The sequence below is a fragment of the Danio rerio genome, chromosome 25 (genome assembly GCF_049306965.1).
Source record: "Danio rerio strain Tuebingen ecotype United States chromosome 25, GRCz12tu, whole genome shotgun sequence".
Classification (NCBI taxonomy): domain Eukaryota; kingdom Metazoa; phylum Chordata; class Actinopteri; order Cypriniformes; family Danionidae; genus Danio; species Danio rerio.
This window is the reverse complement of record NC_133200.1, coordinates 9,901,126-9,914,792: the sequence shown is the minus strand read 5'-3', so window position 1 is coordinate 9,914,792 and position 13,667 is coordinate 9,901,126. Positions and strand designations below refer to the sequence as shown.

Genomic DNA, 13,667 nt, shown 5'->3' with positions numbered 1-13,667 from the left:
ATACAGTACACTTAATACACAAATACATTACATTGAACATGTACACGGTGACGCACTGGCACAGTAGGTAGTACACTGAAAAAAGTGTTGCATGCAGAACTGTTGCAAACAATTTGTTTGTGTTTAATTTAAACAACCAAATTAAGTTTAGTTATGTTCAACTTAATTTGTTTGATTAAATTCAGCCCAAATAAATTGTTTACAACCTCTTAACATAAAGAAATTGAGTAAATCCAAGGAATCATCTTTGAATAATTTTTTTCAGTGTACTGTCGCCTTACAGCAAGAAAGTCACTGGTTTGAGCCCCGGCTGGGTCAGTTGGCGTTTCTGTGTGGAGTTTGCATGTTCTCCCAGCGTTTGCGTGTGTTTCCTCTGGGTGCTCCGGTTTACCCCACAAGTCCAAAGACATGCGGTACAGGTGAATTGGGTTGGCTAAATTGACCGTAGTGTATGAGTGTGAATGAGTGTGAATGGATGTTTCCCAGAGATGGGTTGCAGCTGGAAGGGCATCTGCTTCGTAAAGCATATGCTGGCAGTTTATTACACTGTGGCAACCCCAGATTAATAAGAGGACTATGCCGAAAAGAAAATAAATAAATGAATGAACATGTACACATAGACATCACAGTATATACTATATAGCTGCATGTTAACTATGCATATATAATTAAATTAAACTGTTAAAAGCTATTAGTTACCAGTTAATTAGTTAAAGTAATTGGCAACTAATAAAGTTATGGTAACTAGCAACTGTTAAATGTTATGATTTTGATTGTAATACAATAATGGGAACCTTTTGTAAGGCTGCTTTGAAATAATAGTTATTGTAAAAAGCACTGTACAAATAAACTTGAATTTAATTAAAGTAAACCACATCAAAGTCCTCGAATATCCCAAAATGTCGCTTCACATATACGGCAGGGAATATAAGTATTGAAGACGGCACTATTTTCTCAGAAAAATAAAAAAACTTTCTAAAGGTGCCGTTGACTTGAAATTTTCCCCCGATGTTGGTAACAACCAAAGTAAACCATACATGCAAAAAAAACAAATTGAATTAGTTTACAAATGAAGTTATGAGTAATTAAATGAAATGACGTAAGGAAAAAGTATTGAACACATAAAGAAAGGAAGATGTAGAAAGGCAGTGAAAGCTCAGACAGCAGCTGAAATCTCTCAGTAGTTGTTCAGAAACCCTCTTCCCCTCGTCAGTGTAAATATTTACTGCTTCAGTCCAACATCACTACATTACATTTTCAGGATGATGAAGATGAAGCCATGATGGACATTTCAGCAAGAAAATGATCCAAAACACAAGCAAATAAACTCTCAAATGCTTTCAAAGAAATAAAATCAAGCTGTAGAATGGCCCACCAATCACCTGATCTGAATCCGATATATATTAAAAAAAATAATAAAGATCAGATTTGATAGTCGAGACCCACAGAACCATTAAGATTTTTACACTGTGCAATTCATGTAACTTCATTCCCCATATAAGAGTTCTCTTTAAGTTGCCATCATTAAAAAAAAGTCAAGTATTAAATACATTTTAGTAGTTCATTAATGTTTTACTCTGTGTCATTTCATTGTTATCCAACATGACTAATTTTTTTGATTATTATTGTTTTGTTTCATTTTTATGTTTATATTGTTTGGGTTTTATCAAAATCTGCTTCACTTCCATGTCAAAAGCTCCTTTAAAAAATATTATTCCAGGAAAAAAAAACATGACGTGTTCAATATTTATTTTCCCTGATGTAAGAGTGCAGTCGAGGTGCTTTGCAATAAAAGATGCCAATAAACCCCATAACGTGACATTGTCATATTCACGTTTAGCCTCCAGCTACACTCCATTGTGCCACAATGTCCGGACTGATAAGATTGTGGTGAAATGAGAGTATGAGGCAACCTTTTCAGAACTGATCTCTTATCAGATTTACCACTCGCATGTTTTTTCCCAGATTGCATCTCTAATTCAGAAAAAAAAGTAACAATAATGTTTGTTTTTTATGTGGAATATCACATTCAATATCTAAGAAAATGAGAGGAAATAACTTAAAATCTGATACACGGAGGATTGAAACGAGGAGAGGAGAAAAGAAGATGAGATATTATCTTTCATTTAAATTAGGATAAATATTGCATTGGTTTGTGAGAATGATGTGTGTTAATGCCGTTGCATGTGTGTGTGTGTGTAGTCTGTGTTATATTTTTATAACATAGCCAAAGTACATTTTTGCTTAGAATGTCTATGAATACTTTTTGCTCTTTACAGACACTGGCCACTTTATTAGGTACAACAGTACAACTGCTCGTTAACACAAATTTTTTTATCAGCCAATTACATGGCAGCAACAAAGTCATTTGGGCATGTAGACATGGTCAAGGCAACCTGCTGCAGTTCAAACTGAGCATCAGAATGGGGAGGAAAGGTAATTTAAGTGACTTTGAATGTAGCATGTTTGTTGGTGCCAGACAGGCTGGTCTGAGTATTTTAGAAACTGCTGATCTACTGGGATTTTCATGCACAACCATCTCTAGGGTTTACAGAGAATGATTCAAAGAAGTTGAATCAAAAGAGTTGACTCAAAGAGTTATAGAGGTTAAAAGAGAATGGCCAAACTGGTTCCAGCTGATAGAAAGGCAACAGTAACTCAAATGACCACTCGTTATATTTGAGGTATGCAGAAGAGCATCTCTGAACACACAACACGTTCAACTATTAAGCAGATGGGATACAGCAGCAGAAGACCACACCGGGTGCCACTCCTGTCAGCTAAGAACAGGAAACTGTGGCAATAATTCGCACTTGCTCACCAAAAGTGGACAATAAAACGTTGCCTGGTCTGATGAGTCTCGAGTTCTACTGTGGCATTCAGATGGTAGAGTCAGAATTTGGCGTCAACAACATGAAAGAATGGATCCATCCTGCCTTGTATTAATGGTTCAGGCTAGTGGTGGTAATATAAAGGGGATATTTTCTTGGCACATATTAGGTCTATTAGTAATAATTGAGCATTGTGTCAACGTCACAGCCTACCTGAGTATTGTTGCTGACCATGTCTATCCCTTTATAACCACAGTGTACCCATCTTCTGATGGCTACTCTTCTTCCAGCAGTATAACACGCCATGTCATAAATCACAAATCATCTCAGAATGGTTTCTTTTACAATGACTTCATTCACTGTACTGAAATGGCCTCCACAGTCACCAGATCTCAATCCAATACAGCACCTTTGGGATGTGTTGTAAAGAAAGATTCGCATCATGGATGTGCAGCCGACAAATCTGCAGCAACTGCGTGATGCTATCATGTCAATATGGACCAAAATCTTTGAGGAATATTTCCAGTACCTTGTTGAATCTATACGAAGGATTAAGGCAGTTCTGAAGGCAAAAGGGGGTCCAACCCAGTACCAGTAAGCTGTACCTAATAAAGTGGCCGGTGAGTGTATTTTGTACGCATCATATTATGGAGACAAATTTGTACCCAAAAACAAACAAAAACTGACAAAACATCCTATTGGAGATGGCCTGCTTTGTGAAACTGCTATAAAAAAAAGTTATAGAAGTAACTAAATAAAGCAGACAAAGAGGATAATAATTTTGACCTTAAAAAGTTTTTTTTTAAATGAAAAACTGCTTTTTTTCTAGCCGGAATAAAACAAATAAGACTTTCTCCATTAGAAAAAAAACAATATTATAGGAAATTTCTTGCCCTGTTAGACATCATTGGGTAAATATTTAAAAAAGAAAGAAACATTCACATGAGGGCTAATAAGTTTGACTTTAACTGTATTTAAATAAAACAATAGAAGTATATGTATAATGTCTTCATTTATATTTCGAAATAAAAGTGTGAGTGTGTCTGTGTGTGCTAGAGAGTGATCTGTCAGCCACTGTAGAGTCGTAGTTTTTCCTCTGACAGTTTTGTGCTCCAGAACGCCCACATCCACACCACGGACAGGCTTATCTGAAACTCGTATTATTCCTAATGCTGTTGTGTATTTGTATTTTATTAATTGTTTTGTTTGCAGATTTTGTATATAAATAGGTAAATATATACCTAAACAATTAATTTATGTTTATCTGCTGTATTTATTTACAAAGAGGAAAACAAAGAAATCAATGCTGAAATGAGTTCACTGTTAATAAACTGTGTAAATCAATACGGATTGATTATATATTACACTGTAGAAAATGCTGGATTTGTATTGGCATAACATGAAGGAATTAAGGATGTACTCACACTAGGTTGCATTGAACTGTGCTGGGGTGCGATTGTCCACCATCCTCCCTTCCCCGATGGCTCACATTGCATTTTACCTTCCTAGCCTGAGCACGCCTACATCATTGATGACAGTTAGGAAGAGAATCGCTCTCGCTCAGAACAGTGGAGACTGCTTTAGTTATGTTGTTTTGTATTTTTTTAAGTCGTTTTGGATGCAGTGACACAAATATCTGCTGCAGTTATTACGAGGTTTTCTGAAGTAGGTTTGTATTTTTAATAAACTATGACAGTTCTCATTCATTGAAAAGTAAGAATAATTAATAAATCCATATGAAACGGTCTCTTAAAAGTGACGTCGGGTTTCACTTTCAGGAGTGTTTTGAAATAACACTACGGGCTCTATTTTGACGGTCCATGCACAGAGCGCAAAACGCAGGGCCCAAATGCTTTCAGGGCGTGTCAGGACGCGTTTTTGCTAATTTAAGGACGGGAAATCTGCCTTGCGCCGCGGCGCATGGTCTAAAAGGGTTGAGTTATTTTCTTAATGAGTTATAGGTGTGTTTTGAGAATAAACTAATTAGAGTCTCATCTCCCATTCCCTTTAAGAGCCAGCTGCGTCGCGCCAAGAGCGCATTCGCTATTTACAGGACGCAAAGTAAGTCTAAGTGGAATAAATGAGCATTTCACAAGCAAACAGTTAACAGTTAATAGTATTTTATCAGAAAACTGTTAAACAGAGCATCTACTGCGTGAGAATGAGAGATAATGGATCACTTTCACTTTCGCTCTTGGATAGGGAAACCTTTACGCACAGACATCAATTAGTCTATAAATAATTAATTTTGTTTGTTAAGCGCAAATATTCGTTTCAAAACTATTTCTAAATTCAGTTCTAATTTCCAGCAAATTATTAAATGAATAATAATAACAAAATGAGCTCAAAAACCTGAGTTATATCCTAAAACACATGCTGTGCCCCATATGGTCTAAAACCTGGCAGGTGGGCAAATCTAAGCTTGTTTTTAATAAAACTAATATAAATATGGATATAATAAATAATACTGCTAAAAATAATAACATTATACAAAAGCAAATTGTTATGAATGAACTGAAAAAGCGTCCCGAGATGAAGAAGACATAAAAGCAGTGATTTTTCATATTTATGTAGGCTGGAAAATAATGTTTTGTAATTTTTTAATCCTTTATATTTATATTCTATATCTATTCTTATTATATCCTATATATATATCCTTAATATTTACATTTTTTTCATATGTAAAGATATTTGCCTATTGCTCTCTTGTGCGTATTAAGCAGTGCGTAAGCGAGGCGCAACTCTGCGCTGGAGTTTAGACCGGGTTAGTTTTGGTCTAATGAAAAATCTATTATAGTTTCTCAAAATAGCAACGCGCCAGCAGTGCGCCTCAGAACGCCTCCCTTTTTAGACCAGAACGCCTATGGGCGCACAAATGAGCGCTAATGCATTTGCTATTTAAACAGCGTAGTGCAACGCCTCAAAACGACTCTTGCGCCAAGCTGAAACTACTAAAAGACTATTGTGCCGTGCCTTGCGCCACACTGCGCCGGGTGTATGATAGGGCCCTACAAGTGTACCATGCCAAAGCCCAATCAAACCAGGCTTTGACAAACCTCTTCCAACTGTGCCCGGGCACGATTTGGAGCACCCACACTTGTCAAACAAACTGGAAAACATGTCCAGGCACGATTCGAATAGCCTAGTATGAGTACACCCTAAGGCAAGGCAGTGGCGCAGTAGGTAGTGCTGTCGCCTCACAGCAAGAAGGTCGCTGGTTCGAACCTCAGCTCAGTTGGCGTTTCTGTGTGGAGTTTGCATGTTCTCCCTGCCTTTGCGGGGGTTTCCTCCGGGTGCTCCGGTTTTCCCCACAGTCCAAAGACATGTGGTACAGGTAAATTGGATAGGCTAAATTGTCCGTAGTGTGTGTGTGAATGTGTGTGTGTGTACCCAGAGATGGGTTGCGGCTGGAAGGGCATCCGCTGTGTAAAAATTTGCTGGATAAGTTGGTGGTTCATTCCGCTGTGGCGACCCCGGATTAATAAAGGGACTAAGCCAACAAGAAAATGAATGAGTACACCCTAAAGCAGGTCGCACACCAGAAGCGCCGCTCGGCGGCGCGGCGCGCAGCGCCACGCAGCGCCATGTATTTTAGAATTCTAAACATAGGTTTCTATCGGGATACACACACCGGCGCCGCAAGTCGGCGGCTGTCGGCGGCGCCCGGCGACGGCTCAGAACGCAGTTCATTTTTCAGCCGCGCCACAGAGCGCCATCTGATTAGTTTCATGTTAAATATCATTCGAATGTGCGCGTCTGGTGTGTGATACTTTAAACTGTCATGTACGCGCCGTGTCGCGGCGCCGAGCGGCGCTTCTGGTGTGCGACCTGCTTTAGTTAACTCATTAGTTTTTATCAATTTCATTGGATTGAACATAAAATAATTAAGTTGTCAGCAAAAACAACTTAAGAACTGTGTTGTTTCAACTCAAATAAGTACAAATAAGTAGTAATTTTTTAGTCTATGTATCAACAAATCAATAAAACAAAAAACACTTTATTCTTAATTTATAAATACTATTCATAAATACTAACACACAGATAAATGTTATGTATTTATTATACTATATATATTTAAATATTTATATTTTAATTATATATATACACACACAAGTGTACATACACATATACAATATATTATACATTTAGAAATACTTTTGCTGCTTGTTTAAACTACTTATGTATTTGAAAAAAATTGATACAAAACATTTATTAAGGTTTTTTGGAACAACTTAATTGTTTTATGTTCAATCCACTTTTTAAAACAATTAGGTTTACTCAATCAATTTGTGTTGGGACAACATAAAGGAATCGTGGAACCCTGCATTTTTCCAGTGTAATTATATATACAGTATGTGTGTGTGTGTGTGTGTGTGTGTGTGTGTGTGTGTGTGTGTGTGTGTGTGTGTGTGTGTGTGTGTGTGTGTGTGTGACTCATTGATCATACTTAGCTTTTAAATTTTATTGTACAGTAGCATTTATTGTCCTGTACTTTCTGGTTGTGTATTATTGTTGCAAGGTTTTTGAAGCACTTTGGATAACTTTCATGTTGTTTTTAGGTGCTATATAAATAAAGTTGACCATGACCTTGATATAAAATAATTTCAATTATAATAAGTTAGAATGAACCTAAATCTGAATTACTATTATTTTTTTTATCATTTAAGGTTTTCGTATGGCAAATAACATGACAATATAAATAAATACACTCAATTATGTAATTATGAACACTGTTAATACATAAATACATACATATTTATGTGTTCAAATTTTATATATATTATTCATTTTTTTACAATATACATAAATAATAATAATAATAATGAAACATTTATTATAATGATCAAACTTTAATAACAATAATAATATTAATAATAATAATGTAATTAATGTTTGTACTAATAATAGAAAACAACAACAACAATCATAATAATAAAAATAATAATGTAATAATATTCATAATAATAATAATAATAACAATAATAAAAATAACAGCAATAATAATAATAATAATAATAATAACAATAATAATAATAATAATAATAATAATGTTTAAATAAAAAAAAACTCATCAATCTCCAATAGCTGCTCTGGATTATTTCACCTCTTTTTTACCGCCGGCGTCTGGTGTCCGCTATTAGAAAAGAGCATGGTTAAGTAGGCCAAACGTGTGGAAAAGATCAGATACTCCACATGAAAGTTTAGCAAGAGGACGGCTTGTTTTCAGGTCCAGCACAGGGGGAATAACAAGACGGCAGTCGGTGTGGGGAAACTGCATTTGTCGGCCACAGAAATTACTCTGTGTGATGAATAGAAGTGGAAACTTAAGGTTGCATTCAGGAAACATCAACTGGATATTTTGCCTCACGAGACAAAGGAAGTCAGAGGTTGCATTAAATACCACATATTTTAAGAACAAACATCCATTTCAAGTTAGAAGTAGCGCAAAAGTTTTTTGCGGGGGAAACAGGGGTGAGGCCCCTCCCAATCTGTTCACACGTTAAATCGTGAATAATTCATGAGAATTTTTTATAAGGATGGAGCCTAGTGGCTAAACTAGGTATTGCAGTCCAAATTCAAAATATTTTAGAGGTTTTTTTTCACCTGGCTCCTCCTCCTATGTACATGCAGGTTGCCAGAGTGACATCACTAACAGGAGCAAGCGTGCCAGGTTATTGAGCTTTATAATTTAACATTTTCGTTTGTGATATTAATTTTATTTGCTAATTAAAAACCACCTCATGTAGAATTTTTTTTTAACTGAGGTTCTGAATTTCAGAGGCTGTTACTGTCTGCCAGAGGACTAATTTTCTTCCGTGCCCTCATACATTAAATAAATAAATGTACGACGAGTTTGGTATTTTTTTATATAATGCAAATAAATGAAACTGTTTGATATTTGTCTATTTATTGAAAATAAAACTATTTGCTATTTGTCTATATAAAGCAAATAAAAAGTTAGCTATTTTTCTACATAATGCAAATAAACAAAACAGTTTGTAAAGTGTCTATAAAATGCAAATAAGTAAAACACTGTGATATTTGTCTATATATAGTGAATAAATAAAAGTTTGATATTTGTCTATATAATGCAAATCAAAATAGCTTGATATTTGTCTATTTAATGAAAATAAAGCAATGTGATATTGGTCTATATAAAGCAAATAAATAGTTTGCTATTTCTTTATATAATGCAAACAAAAACAGTGTGATATTTTTCTATATAATGCAAATAAATAAAACAGTGTGATATTTGTCTATATAATGAATATAAATGAAACACTTTGATATTTGTCAATATAATGCAAATAAGTAAAACAGTGAAATGTGTCTATATAATGCAAATAAAAAAACAGGTTGATATTTGTCTATATAATGCAAATAAACAAAACAGTTTGAAATTTGTCTATATAATGCAAATAAGTAAAACAGTGTGATATAAGTCTGTATAATGCAAACAAATAAATAAAACAATGTGATATTATTCTATGTAATGCAAAAAAACAGTTTGATATTTGTCTATATAATGCATATAAATGAAACAGTTTGATATTTTGTCTATATAATGCATATAAATAAAACAGTTTGATATTTTGTCTATATAATGCATATAAATGAAACAGTTTGATATTTTGTCTATATAATTCACATAAATAAAACATTTATATTTGTCTATAAAATGCAAACCAAACAGTTTGATATTTGTCTATATAGTGCAAACAAAAAAGTTGTTCACTCAGCTCCTCCTCTGAAGTACATGCTGGTTGCCAGATTGACAAACAGAAGTGAGCGTGCCTGACGATCGAGCCTTATAATAAGCTGCTTAGCTAATGTTTATGTACATATTATTTATACATTTACATCTATATTATTTGTACGTTTATAACTCTGAATCTGAATTTTGAAAGCTGTTAATGTGCACCAGAGGTTGCATTTCGTCCATGCCCACATATGCCTTCATGACTGAAATTAAATGTGCTCTGTTTTCCGCCAAGGCAGCCGAGGGTGCCGAAACATAATTGGGTAAACTGGCTGTGGGCTGGTTATAGATACCAAAACAAAGATAGATATTCCGTCACAGAATGCACATATTCAAAGGAAATTTACTGACTTTAGCACAATTTTTCTGATAAATTAGCATGTTAGCTTAGTATGTTTCTTAAATATCTGCCAACATATAATAGTATTTTTATGCTTTAGAATAGTCAAAACACGTACAAGGCCTTCAAAAACGTCTAAATGAGTGTTTTGGCTCCAGCTGAGGCTAATATTGAGAGTCAAGCCACAGTCAGTCAGTCAGTCAGTCTGTCTGTCTGTCTGTCATTCGGCTTCTGTACAACATGTTCCCAATGAGCCTTATAAACTCCCTCTGCAGAGACGCTCGGGCACACACTGCTATCGAGAAACAGCTGTGAGGGGACTGATTTTTTGCCAGATTGCTTATAACTTTCAGTGACCCCGAAAAGTATATGGATACTTTCAAAAGTGTATGAAGGTCATAGCAGTACAAAAGTTCCACACCAAGTAGCATCTGCAAACACTCTTCGAGAAATCTGACAGAGATGTTATTTTTAATAATTTATTTGAGAACCAATTAGATTTGAATGTGATTTTATTGGATGTATATATTCTTTGAATATCTTTAATATTTTTTAAATATGAATAAATAATTAAACATGAATGATGCCTTGTCTGGCATTTTGTAATATATAATAAGCAAATACATACATAATGCACATAAATAAAATGGCTTGATATTTGTCTATATAATGCACATAAACAAAATGGCTTGATATTTGTCTATATAATGCAAAGAAATAAAATGGCTTGATATTTGTTTATATAATGCAGATAAATAGTTTGATGTTTGTCTATATAATGCAAAAAAATAATTGAGTAATTTGAAATTTGGTTATATAATGCAAACAAATAAATATTTTGATATATTTGTCTCTTTAATCCAAAGGAATAAATGTATAAATTGTTTAATATTTGTCTATATAACGCAAAGCAATAGATTAATGTTTGCCTATATAATATACATAAATAAATAGTTTGATATTTGTCTATATAATGCACATAAATAGATTAATGTTTGTCTATATAATGCACTTAAAATAGTTTGATGTTTGTCTATATAATGCTAATAAAAAGTTTGATGTTTGTCTATATAATCCACATAAATAGTTTTCTATTTGCCTGTATTATGCACATACTGTAAATAAATAGTTTGATATTTGTCTAAATAATGCACATAAATAGTTTGATGCGTGTCTATATAATGCACATAAATAGATTAATGTTTGTCTATATAATACATATAAATAAATAGTTTGATGTTTGTCTATATAATGCACTTAAAATAGTTTGATGTTTGTCTATATATTGCAAATAAATAAATAAATAAATAAATAAATACCTTGATGTTTGTCTATGTAATGCAAATAAATAAACAGTTTGATGTTTGTTCATATAATCCATACTTTTCTATTTGCCTGTATAATGCACATACTGTAAATCAATAAATTGTCTTAATAATGCACATACATTAATAGCTTGATGTTTGTTTATATGATGCAAATACATTTTGATATTTGTCTACATATAGCACATAAATAAAATTTGATGTTTGTCTAGATAATGCACATAAATAATGACTGATGTTTGTCTATATAATGCGCATAAATAGTTTGAAGTTTGTTTATATAATGCACACAAATAAATAGTTTGTTGATTGTCTATATAATGCACATAAATAGTTTGATGTTTGACTATATAATTCAGATAAATAAATAGTCTGATATTTTTCTACATAATGCACCTAAATAATTACTTTGATGTTTGCCTATATAATGCACATAATTAGATTAATGTTTGTCTATATAATGCACTTAAAATAGTTTGATATTGGTCTATATAATGCACGTTAATAGTTTGATGTTTGTCTACTATAGATAACGCACATAAATAATTTGATATTTGCCTGTATAATGCACATAAATCGTCTGAAGTTTGTTTATGTAATGCACATAAATAGCTTGATGTTTGTCTATATAATGCACATAGTTTGATACTTGTCTATATAATGCACATAAATAAGTAGTTTGATATTGGTCTATATAATGCATATTTAGTTTGATGTTTGTCTATATAATGCACATAAATAGTCTGATGTTTGTCTATATAATGCACATAAATAAATAGTTTGATATTTGTCTATATACTGCACATAACCAATTAGTTTGATATTGGTCTATATAATGCACATATATAGTTTGATGTTTGTCTATAAAATGCACATAAATAAATAGCTTGATGTTTTTCTATATAATGCATACAGTATAAATAAATAGCTTGATGTTTGTCTAGATAATGCACATAAATAAATTGTTTGATATTTGTCTATGCAATCCAAAAAAATACATTTATAAACAGCTTGATATTTGTCAGTGAAATCAAAATGAAAAATATAGTTTAATATTTGGGTATATAATGCAAATAAAAAAAAGTAGTTCAAAATTTAACAGTGTAATACAAAATCTAAAAAAATAAATAGCTTGAGATTTGGTTATATAATACAAATAAACGAATAAACATTTTATTAGCCTTGGTTATATAATGCAAATAACAAAATAAATAGTTTAATATCTGTCTATATAATGCATAAATAGTTTGATATTTGAATAAATAAACAAATAAATACATACATACATAGACATCCAAACAAAGCACTGGGTTTGGTATTTGTCATACAAAAAACATAAATTATATAGTCAGTTAGCTGAATTTGACCAGAGAAAAGGTTAAGAATGAGGTTAAGGTAAAGAATGATACATTTAGACAAGGTTTGTTCTTGTTTAACAACTAAGTGAAGCTAAACTGTGAAAAGTGAAACTTGCATCTTCAAACAGTTTATTTGGATAGCTTTAAAGACGTAAAAGTTAGACTCTCAACCAATTTAACTCTGGAGTAAAAAATAAATAAAAACTGCCTCCATTCCAAACAATTTCAACTTTTTCTTGCATAGATTGAAGTCATACAGATTTGGATAGACGGACTTAGTAATTTTAGATTCACTATTAAACGTTCTCTGAGGTCACTATATATTAAACCCTAAAGCTGGGTCTGAGCACGAGGCTGTTAAAGTTTGGTTTCATGTTAGTCCTCTATCTGAGCTGAGTGCGGTGTTTGTCGAGGAGGGTTAAGGAGAGAGACGACTTCTAATTACATTTAGCTTCATTAGCTGGCCCGGTGACTCTCCCGCGCCATCAAGTTAATGTATGTGGCCCTTCAGCATCGGCAAGGGAAAATGGATTTGCACTGCATTAGTTGATGAAATGTATAAATTACATTACAAGCCACAATGTGAGCTTAATGTCACTCACTCAGTCAGGAGGAGGACCGTCAGAAGACTCCGCCCACAGTAAGGACTGCACACGCCCAGTTGATGATAGTGACTTCAAGAACTGAGGACAAAAATGGAGGAAAAAGGAGCAAATAAATCATAGTAATGCATGGTGTTATATTTTTTATGTTTAATTTTAAGGTGATATATTGAAAAAATGCATTCATATTTGGTATATTAAGACTAATAGTAATATTAAGATTCCATGTGATGTTTTAGATTGATATACTGCGTGACGTAAAGAAAGGTGTACAATAAACTTTTTGAATAAATATATGAATTTATACAACAGTTCTGTCTGGTTCTTGAATCTGATTGGCTGACAGCCGTGCAATATTTTGCCAGTAACATTACACAAAGGCCTCTTCACCCTTCACCTCTGTGTATTACTCCGCCTACATACAGCAACAAGCAGAAATGCTACAGTTTGA

The 13,667-nt window shown here is 33.3% G+C and overlaps 1 long non-coding RNA gene across 1 annotated transcript in view; it reads right to left on the bottom strand.

Annotated features, from left to right (window-relative positions):
• LOC141380896 (uncharacterized) overlaps positions 1 to 13,297 on the bottom strand; it is a 61,609-nt gene extending 48,312 nt beyond the window's left edge. The window contains exon 1 of the long non-coding RNA XR_012400258.1: positions 13,217 to 13,297. This is a non-coding gene — a long non-coding RNA (uncharacterized lncRNA). The remainder of the gene's footprint in view (positions 1 to 13,216) is intronic.
• Positions 13,298 to 13,667: the final 370 nt, after the last annotated feature.